Source organism: Bombus pascuorum, chromosome 1, assembly GCF_905332965.1.
Source record: "Bombus pascuorum chromosome 1, iyBomPasc1.1, whole genome shotgun sequence".
Lineage (NCBI taxonomy): Eukaryota > Metazoa > Arthropoda > Insecta > Hymenoptera > Apidae > Bombus > Bombus pascuorum.
Window position 1 is genome coordinate 5,003,510 of NC_083488.1, and position 25,859 is coordinate 5,029,368.

The following is a 25,859-nucleotide window of genomic DNA, read 5'->3' on the forward strand; positions in this document are numbered from 1 at the left end:
TAACCGGTTAATGGTACTCGGAGAACACGCTCTTTCGAAGGTTAAATTATCTGTTCTTGCATCGCGTTTATTCGAACGCAGCATTTTTATTTACGTTTCCGAGTCGTTTCGCACGTGGGAACCTTTTGAAAATTCTCGAAATAATTCGTCAGCAGAAAGAGGGATCGTTTAGCGAAAAAGAAATATATTTTTAATTAAATGGGAACTTTTTTTAGCGTTTTAATTAAAAAAGCGGTTATTTTAGCAAAAAGAAAGTGTCGTTTTCAACGAAAGTATAGCTTTCGCTAGAACAGGAAATTCTTGTAACGGAAGCAGCTTTTTTTAACTTTTTCTTTCAGCGAGAAAGTTTTTTTAGTAGAAAATTTTTCCAGTAAAAACGTCGTTACCGAAAACACGTTTCGCATCGTCATATCGAGCTGATTATAGAAACAGACAGATACGAGAGACCCCATCGAAAATGTTCCCACGTAATTTCAAACTGTGAAATTGGGTAGAGATTCTTTTCTTTTTTTTTCGAAAAATATGAAGAACCACACGTACCGATCCATGTAGATCACGTGGCGATTTCCTCTGTCACTCGCGAGATACTTGCTACGGAACTGCGAAGCGAAAGAACGACGAGCGTTCGCGTGATCACTGGTCATCGCTTATTTATGTCACTGCGTATCAAGAAACTTAGCCGCTCACTCGATTAATCGAAACAGGGGTTTACATTGAGCGCAGGGGGAAGCATAACGACACACTTTTCTCTATCCACGATGCAACTGTGCGAATGATGTAACCGCCACATCCAAAATAAAACTTTCGATGGTTATAGGTCACAGTGATTAATCGTCATTATCGTTATTATTATTATTATTCCATAAGACAAGCGACGTAATAACAACGACGATACAAGCTCGATTATTATCTTTCACTTGGATTTCATTTTTCCATTACTTCTATTTCCATTACTTTTTTCCAATCTTAACACGCTCGCTTCGTCCGTGAACTCACTTTAACGTTAACAAAGATAAACCATCGACGTAGAATTAATATGGAATTAATATGCCCGTGGATTTCCCCGCAAGTTCTCTTCGCACTTGCCGCGAAGGAACGAACACAACGTTCGCGCTACGTGGTCAGAGTTAATTTAACCGAACCACCGATTATCAAACAAACGAACGATCGATGCGTCACTAGTCCTCGCAATTCCGTCCAGTTTCTATCCTTCCATTCGCATCCGGTATTCTCCGCACGTCCTCCTTAATCGGCCGCGCCGATCGCTTCGCCAATTTGCGAAAGCCGGTCAAAGCCGCCCGGACGACGTCCAAGCGACCAAAAAGGATCGTAGCAAGATTCGTAGCGAGCGAACCGATTAAACTCACAGTCCCCGACGATCCAATTATCCACTGGAAGAGACCCCGCGAGATCTTCCAATTTTCAGCCACCTCTCGCGAATCTTTCCGGTCTTCGAGATGCACCTAGCGACGAGCAACGACTATGTTCCCTTCGATCCAATCGTAAAATTATCCTGTTCCCTTTTTAAACCCTTCCTTCTTTTTATATTTCGCACGATTTTATTTTCGACGAAGAGAGTCTTTCTTTTTTGGCCAACAGCCGAATGATCGATGAAACTTTGCCGTTCGTCGGACGGTTGCCGTCTCGTGGACGAAACGAAACGAGTGGACGAACGAAAACTGTTGTCAGTGCCGGCCTCTGCGCGGTACCACGACGGAGAGCTGACCTGGGTGTCCGTTGGCATCATCATTGGCCGGCTAATGGGCGGTTTCCGTCTCAGGGGATCATGGGATACGCAACGACGGCAATGGCAACGAGGTGGACAACCACGTCATCGGAGATCTCGCGATACTCCTGGGCGTGGAAGCCAAACGGCTTACCGATGCTCCACTCGGTTTTCCACGTTACACCGTCGGTCGATGAACGTTTCGGCACCGGTGCACCCTTCGCGCTGATAATCTTCGTTCAATGCGTCGATTTGTGAGCTTTCGGTAAACGTGTGTGTATGTATGTTTGCGTGTAAACGTGGCTGTCTATGTATGTACGTGCGTCGAAGATGTCGAGAACAGAATTCGCGTAAATGTATATCCGCGCGAAGCAACGTTCGTTTGTCGAAATCGAATCAAAAATTTTACGAGGATTAGATCGATCTTCTTTGATTTGTTAATTCTGTGTAGCATTGACGTGACAGGTAGATGGACAGACGGTGCACGTCCGTGTATTTATGGAACTCCCAGAAACGTTTAGATCTAATAGCGTTACGTGACGCGAAAATATTAGGCTGTCCCAAAAGTTTTATTTCATAAGGTTTCTTTTAATAAGCTTTCCTTTGATAAGTTTCGTTTTGTAAGGAAATAGTAGACATACAACGTTCTTTCTTTTATATTATTTTACTGATTTATCGTTCTATGGGAATAAAATGGGTCATAAAGAATTCAACGATATGAAATAAAACAGTAAATGTTTTTATATCATTCTGTGATGCCATGATACGTTTTTTCATAAATGTTAATATTAAACGTGCAAGTCAATGTACACGTATTTCTCTGACCTATTATGTACTCTATGAATCGCCTGTACATGTACAGGGTGTCTTGCGTAACGCGATCAGCCGACTAGAGGCTGATCGTATGCACAGTGATACAAAAATTTAAAATAAGATCTGCTCGACCGAGACTTCGTTTTCGAGAAAATCCAGTTGGAAAGTTTATCGCGTATGTTTGAGTGTGGCTAATTCTGGACCGGAGAGGAGCAAACTATGGACCAAAGGTTATCGTATATGTCGTATATGAAAATAAGCGGAAAATGTACGGTACAAGTTTTTCGCGAGATCAGTTCCCGAGAAAAATAACTTTGAAAATTTATCATTCGCCTATACTAAAGTTTTCAAATTCTATTCTCTTGGCCGTGCAAAGCTTTAAACGGAAAAATTTGATTCCACATTTTTGACTCATCCTCGGGTGTGCAATAATCTTTCGCCGATTATTTGCTCGTACGCGATCGACGATCAGTTTAAGTTTAAATAGGCTTGGCGAATTATTACGATTCCTCGAAACTAGATTTTTCAAAAAAAAAAAAAAAAAAAAAAAAAAAAAACGAGATCTCGATGGAAAGAATTTTATTCAACATTTTCAACTAATTTTTTTATGAAAAATCACTCGATGGTCTGTTGACAACGTTATGCGAGATACCAACGAATGCAAATGTAAAACTTACACATTTACGAAAAAGCACGAGGAAAATTTGAAACGCGGACTATCGATCCAGTTACTTTACCTTTGAGAATAAATGTCCGACTCCTATCTTGAAGAAAGTTTTGCAAGATCGTATAAAATATATTCCCGCGAGGAATGGAATCAAGACAGTGAAGAATTCAATAAGAAATAGCGGTCACGAAAATATGTATAGGATAACGTTAGAGCGACGTGAATTTTCAAGCTATCTGTTTAAATTGCTTTTCTGTAAACGTTCGAATATTTCACGAATATTAAATATTATTTACGGTTATCTTCCCCGTTAGTTACGAACATTCGTTCGAACGTCTTACGTGCGTTAAAACATTCTATGAGGCTATCTTTTCGTTAGTTAGAACGGCGCACGCGATTGTCGTTTCAGCGCCATATATTCGTATTAAACAAATACGTACGGGAATAATTTAAATCCTGACGTGAGATTAAAGGTTGTTGAGGGTAATCTGACATTTCGCAGTGTCGCACGCAATATCTGCTCGCAATATGCTCGCCTGCGCCAACGTCAACGACCGAATTCTTTTATTTCCAAAGCGTTTCCATTATTCGTGGTGTTTTCGTTAGGAGAAAAAAAGCGTAGGAAAACGAATGTAAAAAGGGGAGAATATAGGAAGAATAAAAGGCTGCGAAACAGGGTGGAATAAAAGGCGGGAATATAGGTATTATACACGAGTATTGGACGATAAAGAAAACTAAAGGCAGATGCGTTTAAAATTTGGATCAACGTTGAAAGCTTTTCAGCGTGCTGCAAGTTGCAATATCGAGGCGATATTCAGTTGTGGCATACAGTTTTAACAACGAGATATATTATTGAACTTTACTATACGTTGCCACGGATTAGGAAATGGAATTGTCATGAATTATATTATTAACGAATTACGTTAAATTGTATTCGGCCATAATGGCCGAATAAAATACCAAACAGCGAAATATTGCACTGTACTGCTAATGAAGAAGGAGAAATATGAAATTCTAATAGGTAATAAATTATGCACAACGAGCGGCTGTTAATTCGATAATGATAATACCGACGATACTATAAAATTACTAGAATAAGCGGAATATTAAAAAAGAAGCGAAATATTGTACACGCTCGCTGCTCTCGATCGACCTCGATCCTCCCGCAAATACAATTACCGTAAAATGTATTCGCCGTAACGATAGAAGCGACTTATCTCTTCTTTATTTCCAATTACTGTTCGACAGTTTCGAACGGGCGAGCGCATTCGTAAAAATCTTAAAGACGAAATCTCTGTTTAATTGATATCAAAAGCGGCAACGATAACGGGAACAAACGCGCGGAAGAAAAGTTGAAGGAGAACGCGGCGATGGAGGAAAGGGCCGTTGAATTTTATTCGTCAGTTTATCAGAGTCCGCAAATTTACCGCGTCCAGCTAATTTTCGTCACGAAAACTCTCTCGACCCGCCGGCTTCTGTCGCGTCATTCTTTCTTTTTTCCCCTGCTTTACATAAAATAACCGCTTTGAAACTACCCGCGGCGCACGGTAACGAACGCAAGAAAAGGGACAAGGAGAGAAAAAAAAAAGAGGAAGCAGAGTAGAAGGAAATGAGAGAAAAAGAGGAAGGAGAACGAAGCCGGTTAACGGCACAAAGGCGAGTTTCCATGGAGCAGGGTGAGAATGGAGAACCACACCTTACCTTCTGCCAGCCTGTGCCAGCGACCCTGCCCTTCTTATCGTAATTGCGACTCGCGGTGATCGATCGTTCGTCTTCGCGGCGCATTATCATGCGCGTCGGCTTGCTTCCATCGGAGAAATTCTCCTGGTCGTCGGAGATTCTACCGCGCTAATTGAATTTACAGAGGGAGGTCGGACTGTCGTGTCGAGTGGAAAATTCAATTCGACGCTAAAGGTGCTTTTATCCTTCCCTCGACTTCCATTCGAACGCACTTACCGGCCGATCGACCGACCACGATCGAGGTGAATCCCATTTTGGTCGTCGCTACCGGTTCATAGGGAATCAAGAAAGAAACGAGAAGAAGATAAAGGACGGTGATTCGTTCTGGATCTCGGGAACGACGGGCTCGGTTTCGAAACGAGCGACGCCAACGATTCCACGTTCTTCCTCGATGTTCAGCGTCTGCTTGCCGCGTGCTGCTATTGGGCTGGCAACTAAGTGATTGCGGGTTTTGTCATTAGGAGGTCTTGACAAAATCCGCAATCACTCAGTTGCCAACCCAATAGAACTAACTTCTTTTTTGCTTCACGGCGTTTCGAAAACCCATTCAGCTGGACAATTCGTGCGACAGTGTCTCGATTGCTGATCGTGATCTCTCGCTGAATCTGATCGACGAAATTAAAGAAACTGTCGCGTACCGGAAGATGTTCGACGAGAAGGAGGAACGTGAGATTTCTACGGTGGACCGAGACGTTTCGGAAATGGAAAGCTCGTGGAAGAGGGAATCGTTGAGAAATATTCTATTTGGAGGAAGAGGGAAAGACGAGGGTAAAATTCGAAAGGTGGCTAATGCGGATATAGTTGAGCGGACATGAACTACATTCGTCTACGAAAGTCATTGAACTTCTGTTTCGAAACGACCGATAAAACGATAGGATCTGTTTAATAATGAGCAAGGAACGATTTTATGTCCGACTTGTCGATAAAATGTTACCGCTGACGCGTTTGCATAATTATTCGATAAATTCGACGAAAATAATTCACGGTAACATTCAGATGCGATATAATTCAGTCGTATTGAAATTTTCTTGGAGATTTCAACGAAGCGTCTTTGTCGAACTTCTCGTCCGCCTTGGAACTATAATAATCTTTATGCTGCATAAACTTCCGTGCAAGTTCCACCGCGGAGAATACGCGTTTGTTAGAGTATGTTAAACTCGGCGACCCAATTGCAAACTATCTCCGACCAGGCAACGCACCGACTCCATCCTTATGGCAAATTACGCTAACGTAAATTTAGTCTGGCTCGGCTCTGTCAGTCGTTAAAACCTTTAAGGATGCTCCTGTGGTACAATTAGTTAACGAGCCCTTTTCGACCACCAGAGTAGTTGACACCTTCTTGGATTATCCCAAAATTTGCATCGGAATATGTTTGTCAAATCTTAACGTGCTCTTGTACGTAATCGCAGAGCTGATCGTACCTTCTTGTTCTCAATATCTTGTCCGAATTGAATCCAACGGAAACTCCGCATCGTTTTTCTAAATTTGTACATTTTCGAACTTTCCGATTTTCAAGCTTGCAAATTTTTCAACGTTCGAGTATTCGAATAATCAAACTGTCGGGCCTTCTTGTATCTTTTAACGATATTTGTCAAGCAACTACTATCCTCTTATGATAATACGAAAGAATCTTGCGCGCAAACGGATTGCGACGAGGGTTTCCAATAGCGGCCATTATTTTACACAAGATTTAACGAGTACTTCGCGATTTCAATCTCGCTCAACTGCGATCTTAACTCCGCGTAAATTCCGGTAATTTAACAAGTGGAGCGAGCGCTCAGTCAATGGTAAATCGAAACGTCTCGGGGAACCATTTCTCAGAGACGCGGTGAATAATTTCGTTCACGAGGAACAAGTCGATTAACACAAGCATTTAACGCTAACATTATCAGGTCAAATGGCTGCTTTCAAAATTGAATTCAAATTCATCGTTATTTCTTTCGTTCGTCTAACGTTATGTTGATTCCTATATTAAACAAAAATTGAGAAATTGATCGATCGGATGATATAAGAATTTACATGGAGTTAGACGAACGAGAGAAATAACGACGAATGTACAATTTTAAACTAAATATTGAAACTGGTCGATCCACCGGGCTTGGTAAAGTTAGTCTCAAACAACAAATGGTCCCTGACGTTAACTATACGTACATGAGTGTGTATATATATATCGTTAGAATTTAATCTCGAAGTTAAGATTAATAATCTGTGGAAGACACAGTGTTCGCGTTGAAATAATATTCAGTTATGTTTATTAAACAGTACTACAGAACTTGATGTATATAAGCGAGTGATATAATTAACAACGTATGGAAGAATTGTTGATTGTTGGCCAGTTACTCTCAGACTAGACTTAGGTAGTAACCCATGATCCCTTAAATACTTTGAAGCCCACTCTCTATACAATAATGAGTATGACCTGTGTAAGTGTCCTGTTCAAATGCCTGCGGGTGTCTCTGTAAGGGTACTTATGCCTATGCGTGAAATATCGTTGTATTCCAACATATATATATATGCATGTCGGGTTATCATTAGGGTTAGGGGCGTGTAACGAATCTTTCTTTGGATTAGACATTGTTGTTATGCGAGAGCGAAAATATTTACTAGTATAATTATGATTGTGACAGAATGTGAATGGCAATGATCTTAGACTCAGTAACGAATTCACGGTCAACGGGATGACGAATGCGATTTCTTCCACAGCCTAAATCGAACTCAACTTACTGATCCACGATTCGAATGTGACTCAATGTACTTGTTCACGGTACAAGTAGAACTTATCTGACTGAATCTTAGTCCAAGTGGAACCGCCCTTATATAGTCCTCTCCGTAACTCTCTGCACCCCTCGGGTCAATCTTTGTTTTTAAGGAGAGCTATTTAATTACTCCATACTTCTGTTAGGTACACGTCCCTCCCGTGACCGTGGCTACTTTCCGCGACCCATTATTTCATTTCGAGCCCAAGCCCACTGTCATTAATCTCGGGCACCCATACTCGGATTAGATCATAAACAACTACTTCTCAGTTTTATTATTTAGGTTCAGCTATAATAAAAAGTCTGGACTAAAGTATCGGGGACCTTCCCAAACATTCCAAAAGAAAGGCCCCGATGTCCTTTCATCTCCGACATATACATATCGTATATATGCTTTGTAGAAGCCGATCGATTCGCTTCGATTCTCGTGGCTCGGTCTACGTTGTTTGCACGAACGATGACGCGAGAAAATGATAAAATAATACAATTCGTCTGAAGGGATGCTTCGTATACGACCGAGTAACGTTCGCGTTTCCGTCGAATTTTCCTGCACACGCGATACGTAATTTTTTACCACCGAACGTACATTTTGAATAAATTTAATTTTCAATTTTTATTGGAAGCCATTCTTTTCTTTTGTAACTGTTTTAAGTTATTGCCAGATTGTGGTTTCATATATATACGTTTACGAGATACTCGAAGGCGCGTGAAATGCAGAGAATTTAGGTAACACGGGCAAACCATAGAAAGCGTCGAAACTGCAGAAACCAGTGTAATATTTCGCCCAGTAAAACGACAAAATTGTCTACCTAGGTTCCATTTTCCTTGTTACATTTGTACAAAAATATGAATTTGCATAATTATCCGTAGTTTAATTATCGTAAGTGGGCACGCTTCTACAAATGAAGACTTCTCGCGGTTCTTTTTTATACATAAACGTAGGTATACGTTCTCCGTTACGTGGTCTGTATAATATTCTTAGCTGCTGTTTTTTTTTCAATCCTTGTCCGAAGAAACGTTGATCGAGTTGTTAAAATATATAATTTAATATTTAATTTTAAAATATAAAAATTCCGACATGTTTATTCTTTGCACCCGTTTTGATTCGAGAAAGATCACGTTAGAACGAAAAGGGACAAGAGAAGGCACATCCAGCGTTTCTTCGAGCTGCGGAAAATTACGATAGCTCTTGAAACTGGAAAATATTCTATCAGGATAAGTGTGTTATAGTTGTAATTCGATCGAAAATTTCCTGATGAAAATGTAGATAGTGCGGGTCTGTTAAACCGGAAAGTTAGACCGCTCGATCATCGAAATTGTTCATATTTACGAGGGTTCAACGATATCCGTTTATTTTGTAATTACGCGGTCGGTATAATTACCACGATCATGCTAGTTGTTAATATCACAGGGACAAACGACCCGACCAACTAATTTCATAGAGTATTACCGTTGCAATTACGATACTCGTGGAATTACGAATACGTCCAATCTAAACCTTCTCGATCAACGTTCCACTTGTCAACAGATTCCTCAAACATCATAAACACAACATCTTCAACTTGCGGAAACCATGGATAAAGTTAAATTTTAAGAGAAAGTTGCACGTACGTTCAAATATGAAATATAAATGTTTTTGGGCTTTTTCTTTTGACAATTATTTTGAAAATTCTTTGAACAATTATAAATTTTACGTGTCGTATTTATTTATCGTGTTTATCTTTGAAAAAGAATATTTCTGCCAAGTCTCCATTCAGCATTCAAATTATTCAGGCGCATAGAAACGAAAGGCAAATCAACTTTCACCAGACCACCATGCTTTTCAGTCTGTAAATTTTCAAATTGAAAATACCTCGAAACTTTCTTTTTACTCGGTAAGTAACTTCGAGTAAAATGAATAATTAAGAATGTTTAATATTTCTCGAACCTAACACCGAATACTGAATATTTTACCAATCCTATTAGCTATTAATTAGTAATATGGCGTATATCGATAGCAAGATTAATATTGCTGACTCATTAATGGCACGATAATATTTTATGAACATAGTAATGAAGCTGTCTATCGTTTTAGCCGTTTTGACAGTTTTCATCTAAGACATTTATCGTTTAATGAGAAATACCGAATATCTTACGATTAGACTGCCGGTAATTATGGAAATTCGTGAGAGGCGCAATTTAAAAGATGGAATTTCAGTACAGCATTGTTTTATCTACGAAATGCTACGACATGCGTCTGCTTTTCTCACATTGTACGCGTTCTATGCGTCTTTACGCCTTCAAACTTCTCGTAAACGCGTCAAAGGTCGACTTATAATTTCCATTTCCAGATTTCATTCAAACCTGATCGATATGATCGCGATAGTCAAGCTGCGTAACAGTGTTAATTTTTAAAGTGTATCGCGTAACGAACATTTTCGTTGGCCTGTGTGCTTTTTACTGGCTTCGTCGCATCAAGAATTTCGGTTTCCTAATTAGATTCTGCCACAGGTAAGAGTCAACGATCGGAGCAAGGTTCGCCTTAAAAATAGTCAGCGCTCGGCGAAACGTGGAAACGTAACGAAGTTCCTGCACCGTTGGATGCAATATTTAGCGAAATCGGCGAATGCCACCAACGGAAAAATCTTTTCGCGAAGGCATGAATACTTCAGTCGCATCGACTTGCGTCGAAGATTCCAAGTTGCGTCGGAACGAGCACGAAAAGAAGAAGAAGCAAAGTCAAAGAAAATCGGATAGAAGGAGCAGACGAAGAAACGAGAACGTCGGTTCGTTAGAAGAATTTCGAGTGCGAAGTTTCCAGATTCTTGCTTAGAAACTCGTTTGACTTGGTTTGAGCGTGAACGTGTAACGTTTGTCGATTAAAACTGTTAATATGTATTTTATATTCCAGCAATCTCATATCTTGAATTCGACACGCCGAAAGATATCGTTTCGACAACGAGAGAGCGAGGCTTTCGTCCCTTTCTTCGGATCAATTTCGCTCGTGCTCTTTGCGTTTTAGCAGTTTCTTAAAGACGGTTTATCAATTTTTCACGAGGAACTTTCTTGGAAGATGCAACGGACTTGAACGCGATTTCTTTGCTCGGCGTAAATCTTTCAAGTTGCTTCTGAAAAATTATTCTCTCGAATTCAAGTACCTACTCGTTCAAAGATTCTTTTTTGAAATCTTCACGAACGAAGCGATAAACCGTCGCCTGTTCAAGTTTCGTCGATCGTTCGATTCACCAAGCCACGAAACAGCACCTAAAGATCACGCAAACGTTCCCGCAGCCTCGTCAATTTTACCCTCCGGTTAAACTTTCATTGGTTCGTTTCTAAATAGCGAATCCATCGATCACATCGTCGTTCTACATTTTCATAACGGTTTGATGCAGATTTGGCGTCAATGATGTTTTACGAATCGCTATTCGCTTGGTCGACGTTGGTACGTTACATTGGCTCGTTATCTCGTTGTGGTTTGCGGCCCGTTTATTATCTCGTTACCAATCGGTCACTGAAGTTCCATGTAAACTACGATAAAGTTTGGATGTTGGTCGTTTGCCGGCGAGCTCGTGGAACGACCACTTAATACGGAAAACTTGCAGCCTCTAATCAGGCTAAAGTATTTCCAAGCTAAATATTACACGAAATCGCTGTTTAATTGAATCAACGAGTTTCGGTGCGAGCAGCCAGGTGAATATAAAACGAAACGACGAGTATACTCTGAGAAGCATACAGCCTGAATCGTCGCGTATTTTTCGAGCGATTGGAAAAATTCAAAAGGTCGGTAGGAAAGTTCGTTCCGATTTACATTTCCATTCGATATACCTTTTACTGAGTTACATAGGTGCCATTTTGTTCCACGATCTTTCTCCATCATTCACGCCACTCGAATATTCCATCGTTGCAGAATCTTTCAGGTTTTTCGGCGAAAAACTTTCTAATACGATTTTTTACCAAATTCCTTAAAAATTGGAACGAACTTTCCGAGCCAGCAATACAGTTAGATACATCTAACGTACTGATAATGGTTTCGTATTATGCAAACGCAAACACACATTTGTAACATTTTCTTTATGCCGTCCATTGCTTTTTTTATTGTTTCATTCGACAGTAGTTAACATTTTTCATAAGATACCGCACGAAATATCAAAATTTCGAATTCGCGTCTTACGTCCGCGACGTGTTAACGATCCGACGTCGTGGCAGAAACGAGAGAGGGAGAGAGAGAGAGAGAGAGAGAGAGAGAGAGAGAGAGAGAGAGAGAGAGAGTGAGTGAGTGAGAGAGAGATACAGAAACGAATTTTATCAAATTTCTCGCGTGCCTGTGAGTTCGCGTTTTAATTTGTAGCAAATCCCAAACGATGAAATAGATTCCGGTTAGTGGGGACCAATTTTTCTCGATAACTCGTTTCTACGTTCGTCAAACTCTCCGCGATTTTAATTAGAGCTTTGACTCTGCAGTTTTATAATATTTTAATCGCTTTAAAAGTAGCAGTTATGCTTCGTGGTAAACACAATGAAATATACAGCTCTCCTCTAAATAATGAACAAACAAACGGACCATTTTTTCTACTGTCCGACAGCATCGTATTAGGTTGTCCGAAAAGTGTCTTTCTTTTACAGACACGTCTTTTGCAACATGAAAACATGAAACCTAATCTGTCGAACGTTGTGATCTTCATTTTGATAGAACAAACTGGATCATAGGTAATTCGATAAAATAATATAAAACGGAAAATGTTGTGCATCCATTATTTTCTTATAAAACGAAAGAAACTTTCCAGACGACCTAATACCTTCGACCATCGAAATATAATCATGCGGTAACGATCTTATCCGGCGAATATTAATTAATTACTCTGTCATGTGTCTCTCTTTAGCCGAAAGGGAAAGGAATCTGACTTGGAAATAAATTTCCTCGGGTCTGTCACGTCGCAGAGGTTCTTTCGCGTTTAATCCGCGGCTTTTCAACCGTTCGAGACGTAGGTAGCAGGAGGCGAAATTTAATTTCAGGGAAGCAGTCTCGAAGAGGCCCCGACATCTTCGGTTTTAATTGCTCAACGAGAGGCATCGATCGATGGAAAACGTGACGATAATGTTAATCGATGAATCGTCGCGCGTCTCCAACGACTCGAACGTATGGCAGCATCGAGACATTTGCATCGATCTTTTATTCATGCGAGTTTCGTTCGAAGGAACACGCGATCAAGCCGAATTATTCCTAGATTCGTCCATTCTTTTTCCAATTTTATGCTCGTTCGCTGTGGCTTCGCCGAGAACAAAGAAAGTCCGACTTTATGGTAGTTCTAGGTATTATAAATCCTGATCTCGATCAAGATAAATATTATTAATAGTACGAATAGAAGAAATACTTCGGGTACAAGTTATTATCGGAGAAATAGTTTGAATAAATACTATTACGTTAATACGCGTACATGTACATGTATAGTTTATTTTCCAGCGAAGCATCAGGTTCCCTACCATTAAATTTCGTCGTATCGTCGATCATGAAACGCGTTAAAGAAAAAAGACGTTTGTAGATCGCGTATGCTCGATATCGAAGAGATTTATAGTTGGAAAAATACCGAAACCTCGCTGCTTTAAGACTGGAGCTACCACACCGGTCAAATCGACTGGGTTTACAATTTTATTTTCAAATTTCTACTTCGTGTTATATTCTTTCCCGCAATGATGTAATGACTTTCGCAACGATAACTAAAAGAATAATATAACGAATTTTATTTTGTTTTTTATGTATTCAAAGTGAAAATAATTTTGTATCGAGGCTACTTATACCAATACCAGTGAAAATGACTGATACTTGTCAAAGTGTAAAAGGGTGCTGCAATCTGTTCATCGAACCCCAATTAACCAGTTTCCTCGTTTTCTACAACTTGTCACACGTTTTTCAAATTTTTACCGCGTATCATTCGATACGACGATATCAGTTATCAGGAAAATTCCGAATCCATCGCTAGAACGCTAGATGCTAACACTAGAAATACCACGGCAACCAAAATGACTGTTTCTACAATTTTATAAACGTTCCAACCCTCGTTTAAGGATGATGGTCACAGATGGATTAATTATACCAAAAATATACTACATAACATGTAATGCTTCTGTAAGAAAGTAATAAACCAATAAATATAAAAATATTTTATTGTTGCATATTTTTTAAAAACCGGTCATTTTTACTGGTTTTGGTGGAAATAGCTACGTGTTAACTATCGGTAGTTTTAGTGTTAATATTTGTGCGCTCCTCGATTTGGAAAAGGCGCCTTTTCGAAAGATTAGTTTTATATTATTAGTTTTATAAATTTTTATAAATTGCCAATGCTTGCGATTTACGTGAAAGTACGCAAGTATCTTTGAAAAATGCGAAAACGGAAAGAATTACTCGTAATCGTACCATTTTATACAGTTGCATAGGCATCCATAAATTCCATAATACGTCTGCTGTTGATGAATCTCATGCATCGTATCACGTTAATACCAGTCACTAGATTTGCATAAATTGCAATAACCTATATTTCAATTTACCTCATTAAGTTATTAATCTCGCGCTACCAGCGAACGCTAAGATGTGCGCGAGTTAACGATATGGCAGCGTTTAAGTAACGTGATTGCCATCCGACTGTCTTGTTAACTCTGATCTGTTCAAATTACTTTTTGGATATTCCTAGCTATTTTTATCGCGTTCAGATTGTAAGAGGTGCATCGAAGAAAGGAACACGGCAATAAATATAAAACGTTTCGTCGTAAATCACGTATTTCCACGATGGAAACTAGTTCACGAGTAGAGAACGATTGATCGATACTTTTTCAACGTGGAAATAAAAGTTGGCCGAACGTTACTTTATCATTTTACATCGACTCGTATTCGCTTTGAAGTCGCAGACAACGTAACAACTTCCGAGAATACAATCGATATTTCTTCGGTTAAAAGAAGAATTAAAGTCGTTTCAACGTGTCGCTTTTCATATTCACTTGCGAGCTAAGAACACAAAGTTTCAACGGCGACGGAAAATCGAGACGTAACGCCTGTGACGCGTGGCTGCAGAAATAATCGAGAATTCAAATGGAACTACAATAAAGGTCTGTACACGTGATTGTACTCGTTCGTTTGTTTAAAATCATCATTCCTATAATTTCCTATTTTCAATCTATTCCTGGAAAATGAAATCTGAACGTAATTAACATCGCTGCAAATACGTAGACTCTCACGGTTTCGCTGAAAATTAAATCGAGCAAACGGATCAATTTTTCATTCGATAGAAATTCCACGACGATTCATTTCTCGAAACTGACGTTCCTTCCGTGAACATATTCGATTATTTAAAATTGGACTTTCTTCATTCTCCTTCCTGTAAAATTATCACATCGCGCGACTATTCTTATCTCGGAATTGTTTGACGTCAGAATTTTAACGCGAGCCTTTCAAAATTTCATCGGTCCGAAGATATTACGATCGTACGTTCGCTACGTTCGCGTGTAAAATTGATTTCGCCAGTCTTGTGCTTCCAAACGTACTCGAAATAATCTTAGAAAGGAAGTTTCAACGTCTATCGGATACGAATGAAACGTAAGCTTCTTACGAATAGACACGTAACAGGTTCAAAAGGAGGAATTTTGTTGGGAAACGAAACGACAGCCGGAAAATAACAACGAAGGGAAAGCTAGGCCGCGGAAAATGCACATGGGAAATATCGTGACGCTGCGGCGTCGTCCCGTCTCGTGTATTTTCGTCGGGCTGCCATAGCTTCCCGTTCTAATTACAATGGCTTGCCTCTAAATTAACACTTGCATTGTTTATACGCGATCGAATAAACAATGCAACTTCTGCGATGCAATCTCAGCGGAGACTCGTTTTACACCGGCTTCGTTCTACGACAGCGTTTGTTTTTTAATCCAGCCGCGAGAAATTGATTCTCAGATTTGTTTCAACAAAGGCAAAAATATCCCACTTCCTTTTTTCATTTATTCGCCACTGCTGTCGAAAGTAAGAATTTTTGGACTTTTCAGCTTTTCGATCTTTGAATCTTTAATCTCTGGATTTTCAAGCTTTTAAACTTTCAAACTCTCCAAACTTTCAAACTTGTGAATTTTAATACCCTCGATTTATCGTTTCGCTTTTCGAAGATTCGAGGTTTTAAACCTCTGAATTTTTCATCCTCCGGATCGCCAAATAATCGAAATCCTCAATTTTATTTCAATTGCCAATTTTCCAATGTCCCAGACCCTTGCTTCTCACGATCAAACATTAATACAATGCTACATATACAGTAGAATTCGTCGCTAACGCCCTAATTACCCTAACGGTACACACGAATTATCATTCTGAAATAGAAACGAGATTCAACGACCGAGGTACCGGCAATTTCTTTATCTGGATGTATATTTCATTTCCGACATCCATAAAAAGCGACATATTGGAGGAATTGTTTCGCTTTGGGGATTTCCAATAAGAGGCAAGGGACATTTTCCTTCCCTTATCGATTTTTACAGCTATTCGTGCCACTGGAATTTACGATTTTCATTTGCTGGAAGGATATTTTTGATGTCATGAAAAGATAAGCAAGCTAGAAGGTTGCAGCCGGGAGATTCGAATCTGCGGCTTGTTTCTCCATCTATGCGTTATTCATCGAGCTTATTAAGGAACTTATTCGTAACGTATCCGACCCTCTGTGTGTGTGTGTGTGTGTGTGCGTTCTGGAAATTGTACTTTTCGAATTCGTGCTACTGTCCTAATGTAACATATTATAACGTTACGTTATTTTATTCGGCAACTCCGTGAACCGCAAGATTCGAAACGCGTGATTCCCGTTCCAAAGTTGAAGATTTCCAAACGACACGCGTGTCCAGACATAAGTTTGGAAGGTGGAGAATCTAAACGATATTTGCAATGGTCAGAAACGCGGTTAATAATAGCGATACTAGTGGTACGGTGGTAGCGATTAATAGTAATTAAATAATAGTAGCAACAAGGTAGCTGGATAGAAAGTTCGTTGCGATTTTCGCAGCGAAATGAGTCCGAGCTTGACGAATCGCTATGAACCTCGAGTTAATTTGTCCAATTTGGTATCGTCGAACGGTGAACAGTCAACCGCAGAGCGTAAAACGAACAAGTTCGAACGTGGTTCACCAAGACGATGCAAGACCACGCGTGTCGATCGTCACGCGACGAAGATTGGTGCAACTTGAATGGGATGTTCCAGCCCATCTACCGTGTTCCTTCGATCTTGCACGCTCAGACTATCGCTTATTCCGCTCGTTACAAAACTACCTCGACGATAAGAACTTGCCCCCTTTGGGAGACTGGAAACGCGACTTCGAACGTTTCTTTTCCTCAGAAGACTAAGCAATTGTACGCCGATGGAATAATCAAGTTACCACGAAGATGGCGAAATGTCATCGAAAGGAAAGGCGAACGCATTGATCGGAAACAATACGCGTAAAGAAGAGAAAACGCGTGCTTCGATTTGGCCGTAAAAACGGAACGAGCTTTGTTCGAGCTTCAGTCGGAATTTCTAAACCGAAGGAACGTTATCTGCAGTTAATCAATTGGTCAAGCAATCGCATTTATATCTTTGCATCACGCTTCTCTGTGTTAACCGATGTTAACGATTCGTTTTCCACTCGTTCATACGGTTTTATTCCCATTTCGTTGCTCTATTTTACGAGATTAAACCGTACGCTGAAGCGCGCTTCGGATCGTCGATAACTTCCTCGAGTATTTTCTTTTTCAAAATGAAATCGAGCAAACGTGGGACGTTCCGTCGAAGAATATTTCAATTTCTTCTACGCGTGGCAGACGTTCGCTTCGCGTGAAATAGGTTCGCTGGCGACAATAACAGTGTCTCGTCTTAAGTACAATACGAACGCGTGTTGTTTTGCCGTGGATTTCATAGGTTTTTTATTAGCCAACCGTAAACTTCAAAATTCCTTGATACGAGCCGATCTACCTGGGCCGAATGTCGTCATAAAAACTCTCCGGGGAGCTTTCTCGTACAGCCCTGAAGCGTTGTCGTACGGAGTATCGTTTCATCAGCTCGCCAAATACAAGTTTCGCGGTGGTCGATTTAGAGAAACGTCTATAAATCGTATAAAACAATTTAACGATCGAGCGTTTAGGTCTTCCAGGCTGGAAGATTAAATGCATCGTTGGTTTTCTGTTAAAAAAAAAAAAAAAGAGAAAAAATGTCAGTCTGCGAGGCAGCTTTTCGAACAATCAGGTTCGTATCTTTGTTATTACCGCAGCGTCGGAAATAGAAAAATTTACATCGACTATCTAAATAATAAAAAGCTTGTGAAAAATTCCTGTTTGATTCGACGATGATTTTACAGAATCGATGTGAAGCGCTAAGCTATTATATATAAACGAAGTTACGTTTACTACCTTTCGCGATTGATGGTAGTTAAATAATTAAATTTGTCATTTGCGACGCCCGTTGCTCGAACGTTCATCGAGAAGCCAACGAACAGAATATTTTTGTTTCGCACAATGTCAGAAAATTAGCAAGAGAAATAAGCGGAGAAACGTTGAACGGTGACTTGCGAAAGAAGTTAACGTTGTATCTACAGTTGCCAGCTCCTTTGACTTCGAGAACAGTGCACGTATTATGTCACCGGTCGAGAATACTCTAATTAGAGGGGTCGTAAAACCGGCAAGCCCGTTTACGTTATTTTCCTGAAAGTCGACGAGAACGACGAAACGGCACGGTAGACAGAAGATCGTAGAAGAACAGTTCGAAGAAAATGAAACGCGTACAAACCGATACAATTTGCCGCAGCGACGCCGTGAAATTGCGTTTGTATATTTGATTTTCACTCGTATTCCTTTCGAACGCTCGTTACAATACGCGAATAACGTTATTAATATTTAAATCGGATTGATTCACGTTGAAATCCTCGCACACCTTTAGAAATCCAGTATCGACGACCGATTTAATGGCTTGTTTGTATGATTTCGCGATAAATCTTCCTTGGAGCAAACAGTTCGATGCGCTGCGTTTGCCAGCTGAAAATAAATTTCCCCGGTGAAATGTGATCCACCATGGTATTTGCCGTGGTCGGTGGTTATATTTCACCGGAGAATGTTGCGCCCTTATTATGCAAGATCTTTATTATGAGAGAATTTGCATTTATATTGTCAATTAGTTCGCGAAACCTACCTGTATCCGAGTGTACGCGTCGGTGTCTGAGCGCGTACGTTCAAGTGAATTCGTCCGAACAGGTGCTGTGTCGGTTGTAAATTATTCTATGCGATAGCTGTCGTAGATTTCGAAATATACAAAAACTTAGGACGATTTTATCGGTAAGCTATCGATGCAATGTGCTTGAAACTTGTAACTACGAAAGTAGTTCCATAGCACTTTGTTTCTTAGCACTTTGAACAGGCTCTGCTCTTAGCAGAGCCGACGTTGGTCTGTAAAATCCTCGATCGGTTTCGTTGACTGTCCAGAAATTCTTCGACTTTTCAAATCACAAGAAAGAGCTCGTCAGCAGGAGGCAACCTCTTAATGTCGCTCCATATCGACACTTTATCTTTGCTAACTTGGATCGTGTCGAGAGACTTTGACTCAACAGCGAACGTCTTTAGCGAAATCATCGATATTTTTCTGAATTCTGTAAGTTTCCTTAAAGCATCTGTATTAACTCGCTACTAACTCGAAGACGTATAAATCTTAAATAAAAACTTGGAGTTAGTGCTCGCTATTTCAGATACCAAAGGATTCATGACCGTAACGATACACAAACGATAGATAAATAAATAAGATAAGATTGGAAAATATTTCCAGTTCGAGTTTAGACGACACGCAGGTGTTTTACTTAAAAGTTGGTCAAATTCGAGAACCTTCTTAGATGATTGTTACAGAGAAAAACTCATGCTACATCCATGTTAGATCGTCGAATAACGAGTTAATTAAACCGAATAAAGGAAGCGAGGATGGCAGAAAGAAAAACTAAAAGTCTTTAATCTGAATGTGACGTTTTAATTAAGAAAAGCGGTAGCATCTTCCACTGATAACGTCATCAGCATAAAATCCGCCGAAAAACTGAAAACCGAGAAACGAGGGAATGTAGAAAAAAAGGAAAAGAAGGTAAACTGGAAAACCTAAACAAGAAATTCCATCGCTGTCGCTGTGCACGCAGCGTTCCCATTCACCGCACACGCTGGGTAATTCCTATGGCGGGACAGGATCCTCTTTGCAGCTCATTCCGTTCACGTAACGTCGGCATCATATTTCCGATCAAAATCCATCACGAGCAAGGCTCTTCTTTTTTTATCCGCATCCGGTTGCACGTTCGTCTCGTTTATATCGTGGATTCTCATCGAGATTCGATTCAGTTGGATGCCCGAGAATAGGCTCGAGGGAAAAAATGCCAATTCGTAGTCCGAGATTCTCATAGGCCGCGCTATCCACGATGGTTTTATTAATCCCGAATCACGTTGATCAAGACACGCGTCGGACCGTGCATTCTCGTGATTACGCAAGTCAAAGAACGTTGTTTGTTCGCGTATTTTCTCTGACGCGTTCACCCGACGCTCCAGTTTGTGAAGGAGCTATCCCTTCAAACACGCGCTCGTTTTTCAGAGCGGCGCGACTGGTTCGCCCGTTTCATCAACGAGGATTTTCATTTTCGGACCGAGCTGCAACTTCAGACTCGTATGAAAATTGCAAAGAGAGAGAGAGAGACGCGGTTTAACTGTACTGGTACTTTTCGGACCTGGACGCGAGATCGATTCGCGATCGTGCGAGAGAATCGCGAGTGATTTGAGCGGAAAAATGGTGGTTTATGGTGGCAGCTCGTGCGTGCAGTTCGATTAATTAAAATTTCGTTTTTTTCCCCCTCGGAGACACGCGTTTGATGTGCTCCGCTTGCGGAAATCTAACGGGGGAGTATTTTCCAGACGAGTACGCGCGGAATAAACCTTTAACGCTTTATTCGTACGTTATTCAGGATATTTCAACCGCGGTCTTTCCATCGTCCTTACGTTGCTCGGGATTAAGATGGAGTTTGATGAATTTGAATAAACGAGAACAGACGTGAAATATTCCTTATGAAAAAATAAGAATAAAATACGCGATAAAATTTGCTCGTTTAAAGTTTAGACAATCTACGGGATGTCAAAAATAAGTCAAAAATGGAGAATAAAATTTTTTACTTTTTCATAAGGGACCTCGTGCTTGCTTGTTCGTGTTATTCGGCTACACCCTGTATAAGTGGAAAAAGCAGCGAAGGTACATGCGAGTAAAGATTGTGCTATCGGGATCTATGGCGAACGAACGCGGATATGGCGCACGTGCAGATTCGTGCATTCTAACGCAGGAGCAAGGCTATTGATAGCAATTGTGCCACGAGTGGATAACAAGTGTCGGATCATGCGTGCTGATACCGAGGACCTCGAGGTACTCCGAGTCGATATCGGTGACCCCGAGGTCACGACGAGGTTTGTAACGTTTCTCGGACGTTATCTCGGTTAGTATCTCTGCTCTGTGCAACTTGCCTTTCGAACAGGTGACGCATCATTGCCAATGATTTTGTAATTTGAGGCGACGCGTGTATCCATGTAATAACAGTTGGTCGGATGTGACTTCATAGAAACATGTATAAATTAAACGTCAGTGGTAGAAGCGAACAATAATACACGTGGAATTACTAGATAACAATGACGGATGATATTCTCGATTATTTGTTTTGGTAACGTTCAGTGTGTTTGATGATACGATCGTTATATTATTACGGAATTATTAGGGAGTACTCGGTTTAATGGGATTAATTATTAAATTAACTTGGATATCTGATAATTAATACGTTCGAACATTGCGTTTAACCTGCATTTGCTATCGTTCTAGACGATCGCGATAATTTTCATTTCCTTAATTTTAACGATCGATTTTAATAGCTCGAAAGCAAACGGCAGTGGTATAAGCCGATATGAAGCTACGTGGTCAGACGTGCTATTCCAATTGTTTCGTAGCGATTGCGAGTAGCAAAGGTAGCTTCGAAAATCGTTCTCACAATTTCCTCGTGCTTCCACATATATTTTTATTTCCTAATCGCGAACATCCATAATCCACAATTTATATACACGAACGTAGTTTTATTGAGACAAGCTTCGAACGCAACTTAAAACAATATATTTGATTCGCCGATAGCGAAAGAAATGGAATAAAATGTTACGACAGACTAAAATCTCGGGATTTATCGAAGTCCCAATGGCGACGCTCGTTCGATTCGTCAACGTTAATAAAAGAGTTTGCATTCTAATTCGTCAAACCGTGAAACATAAAACTGTTAAAATCGTATAAAAGCCACCATTATCGAGTTTAACTTAAAATACTGAAACTATCGATTCCGAAAATCTTCGATATAAATCGTGATGCCTTCGCGTCGTTTTGCGAATGATCAGACGCGATTAAAAAACGGAACACGAATAACAAAGATTTCTTTCGTTTTCAGGCTACCATAACAAGTTTTTTTTTCTTAAATACTACAACGAGTTCTTTGATGCTACAACGAGTATCTCGTCTATTTCTTCATACCATAGTCGTTCTTTACATTTTTCCTCGTTTAAATTTCTCATTGACTCATAGATTGGCCGCAGTTCGTCGATCAATACCAGTCGCGCATTCCCGAAATTTCTCGCATCAAACTTCCTGACACGTCGCAAATCCTTCTCGATGTTTAGGATTCAACAACATCGAGGATCCTGTAGCTCGCTTTGACGCCGAAAAGTTTCACGAGTCCGAATCGTTATTATCGATTTTCATGACTTGCACGAGCCAGCATTCGCAACGATTCGCTATCTCAGCATAGTCACTGAATCCAGTGCCCTAAATGGTCGAACATCACGACGTTGTACGAACCCAAAGAGGATCGCTGTTCGCTTAAACAGTCGCGGAGGTTGTCGAAGTCGGGTTCTACGACCCTTGTTTCATCCCTGAACCGTACGTTACACGCTGGACGTTGCCTATGCTCGAGGAAGCCGTGATTTTTCAAAAGTTTCTCCTCTGGCCGTGTTTCCTTCGTTTTGTTCATGGGTATGAATAAGTAGGTTCATTTGTAAGGATGACTTTGGAGCATGCTCGACCCTGTTTGCGCTTGGAAAATTGTTTGCGTTCTTATTGCCATAAAGTATCGTTAAGCCGGAGAAGCTGGCGAACTTACGAAAAACTTTTTACATTTACGTGTCCCGTTCTTTTTTCCGTTTGTTCCTTTCGAATGCGCGCATCCATATAATTTTGATTGTTATAAAGTTTTCACGTTTATGAGATTGCATTGCCTTTGTACGATTTATTTTACATGTTTTCCGTATTTCGAGAGAATCGCTCTTTGGTTTCCTAATATCTCGAATTTGGCTTTCAACCTTTGAAGGTATTTTTTTTTCTACTTTATATTTTTTAAAGGGTTCTTTATGTTGCGATAACAGTGCCACGGTACAAGTGGCGGACATTCGACTTCTCTTCCTGAGAAGCTTCCACAACTTTTTACTTAGACCACTTTTACGGTAGAGAAATCTAGAGCAAAGCCAAAGTAAGATTTAATAACGTACAAAGATCGAGGGAAGAAAGGGGAATAAGCATATTTCTTTACCGCATTGTACTGCCGCTATTGTCCCCTAGAACGCATAGTACGAAAGCTCTTTCGCTTTAAAATCTAACAGAAATTTAGCCTCGTAGACGAGCGAAACGAAAAATGTATACGCAAAGTAAATAAGTCGGGAAAGTTGAAGGATTCTTATTACGAATATATTTCGATTAATTCGCGAACAAAATTCGAAGAACATCGGAGACAAGTTAATATACGTCCGAAGCAAGTTTTTTTTTAAAGAACCAACGGCTGAATTAAATTGATAGAAATGCTGGCGAAAAAGTAAAGAAGAATTTTCTCAAGGTAGTTCCGAACGATCTATCAACGACTTATTTTCAGCGACATATTTCGCTCGTTTGCCCGTGTTCCTTGAATTATGCAACGAACCGTTTCGTTCGTCCAGTTCGTTCGTATCCGTTTCGATTCTTAAAGCGAATCACGCGTACCTGTAAATGATCCGCAATGATGGAGCGCGCGTATCGATGAATTGAAAATAATTTTCGTAGAAAATCAAATTATGAACGATTGATCGTACGCGACGCGACATGCGAAAAACAAACAACCCTGCAGTTTGCGCTCGCCGTGTACACGATTTTTATCAATTTCTCTCCAGCGTATTTCGTTACTTTGCTTCTTTTTTTTTTCATCGCGCCGGTGACCGAACCAGAAAAAGGCAAAAAGTTTCGAATATTTTTTTCCCGCGAGTTTGATTCCAGTTTTTCTTCCTTTTCGTGCAGACACGAGTCTCTTTCGCTCGCACGGGTTAGGTAAATATTCGTTGTTTATCAACGAACGTATCGAATCACCGATATCGATCTATCATGCGTCAGGCTTTGCAACGGATTTAGCAATTAGGTCGCAGGAATACCCCTTCCACGTATTCCCATCTTTTTTCCTTTCCTTTTTCTCCTTTTCCCCTCACGATGTTAATCTTCATTTCCAATAAGCACCTACGATGACCTATGAAAATGCTGGAACATCTGCCATAAAAAGCTATCGTGGGCACGTTATTTCCGTTATATGAAACTTTTTCAGATTTTATTGCTACTGCAACGACACGTGGCTATTTGTATCATCACATCGGTCAAATCAATTCAATAATGTACAATATACGAGAGTCGTGAGTCGTTTGTGCGAACATGGACTTCGCAAAAAATGACTATGAAGAATGATCACGCGCGCGATAAACGTTTCGTGACGTCCGTATAAGCTTTCGGATGAATTTGATATTTTATTAGTAGGATCGCGATATTGTAGGATCGTAGGTGGTTGTGGTGTTGAGGAAATTACGGAAAACAGTTGATTTTCTCTGAGAACGTTCTGCCATATTTTTGCTGATTGTTAATTTTAATTGATGCGCGGTGATCGATACGCGAGTAACGGGAGTATCGTGGAAATGCATGGGTCAATTTTTCGAAAAAATCGTTCGAAAAGCTTTAACGCGGCTTCCTATGACATAATCAGGCAATTCAACGAAATTAAACAATTAAACAATTGCTGTCCAATTTCCCGATGCCGCCCGTATCCGCGTTTCGAATCTACCTGTCGATAACATCGATTCTGTCGCTGCCTTCGTTTCTTTAACGCACGCACCACCGACACGGGACGATAGAAATAAAGCAGCGACCGAGGACAATCAATTTCAGGGATGAAATGATCGCCATACCTTTTATTCCGAAACTAAAGTTATTTGACGTAACGGAAATAGAAAATCGAATCTGATTAGGAGATATAACATCTTACATTTGTATTTGTGCGCGGATTCGCGTCATTGGTCGTTTCTCGAATTTCTGTTTACAGAGACGTTCCCGCTGGTTCGGCCTAAATCTAAAATACATTTTTCACTTGCTGTATTGCTTCGGTTCTTAAAAGAAAAATCCACCCTACGAACTCCTTCAATTTCCCTTTAAATCGCATTTTGCTTCCCGTTGAAGGTTCTCGGCAACGATTCGCGACAAAATGAAAAAGGAACGCGTTCAAAAAGCTTTATCGGATTTCCCCTCCCGCTGCCTCTACACCCGCGCTGTTGTACAGGCTGCGAAAATTGCGTGACAAAAGCGTCCCGGCGCCTTCTTACCGCTTTCTAGTCGTTTTTCTTGTTTTCTTCCGTCTCTGCGACTCGAACGTACGTACGTAAAACGGGGAGAAAAGGAATTCTAAACGTCGTCTTCACGGTGACGGAAGCTTCGAACGCTCGATACGTGGCTGTCCTACCTCGTTAGCCCACGACGTTTCTCCCTTTTCGTCGTCGTTAGTCGAGTTTTAACGCCACGAAGATATCGCAACGATCACAGTGAAAAAATAATGAGTTGCTCGATGCAAGGTATTCCGAATTTTAATTATTTTATTGACGTTCGACCTACGAATAATTTTGCTCACCGTAAGATTTAGAATATCGCGAATAAGATAACCGTCGCGGTTTGAAAACGCCGCTGATTCTTTTTAACCATCTCTGTTTGAAACGCGAGTGAAGGAGAAATTTCAGGAGAGTTTATTTCGAAATGCGAAACGACGAATTTCTTCTTTGTGCTTTGCTCGTAAGAAAAGTAAGAAGAAAGGTCGTTTGATGCTGCGT

General features: G+C 40.4%; 1 protein-coding gene across 4 annotated transcripts in view; it reads right to left on the minus strand.

The window, feature by feature from the left end:
• Positions 1–25,859, minus strand: part of LOC132910541 (chondroadherin-like protein) — a 169,644-nt gene that overhangs the window by 15,167 nt on the left and 128,618 nt on the right. Inside the window, exon 1 of one of the 4 annotated variants that reach the window (XM_060966344.1) lies at positions 541–1,730. The exons of the other annotated variants lie outside the window; for them this stretch is intronic. The gene's annotated coding sequence lies outside the window, so the exon portion shown is untranslated. Of the gene's footprint in view, positions 1–540; positions 1,731–25,859 lie in introns of those variants that run through there. 4 annotated transcript variants of the gene reach the window in all.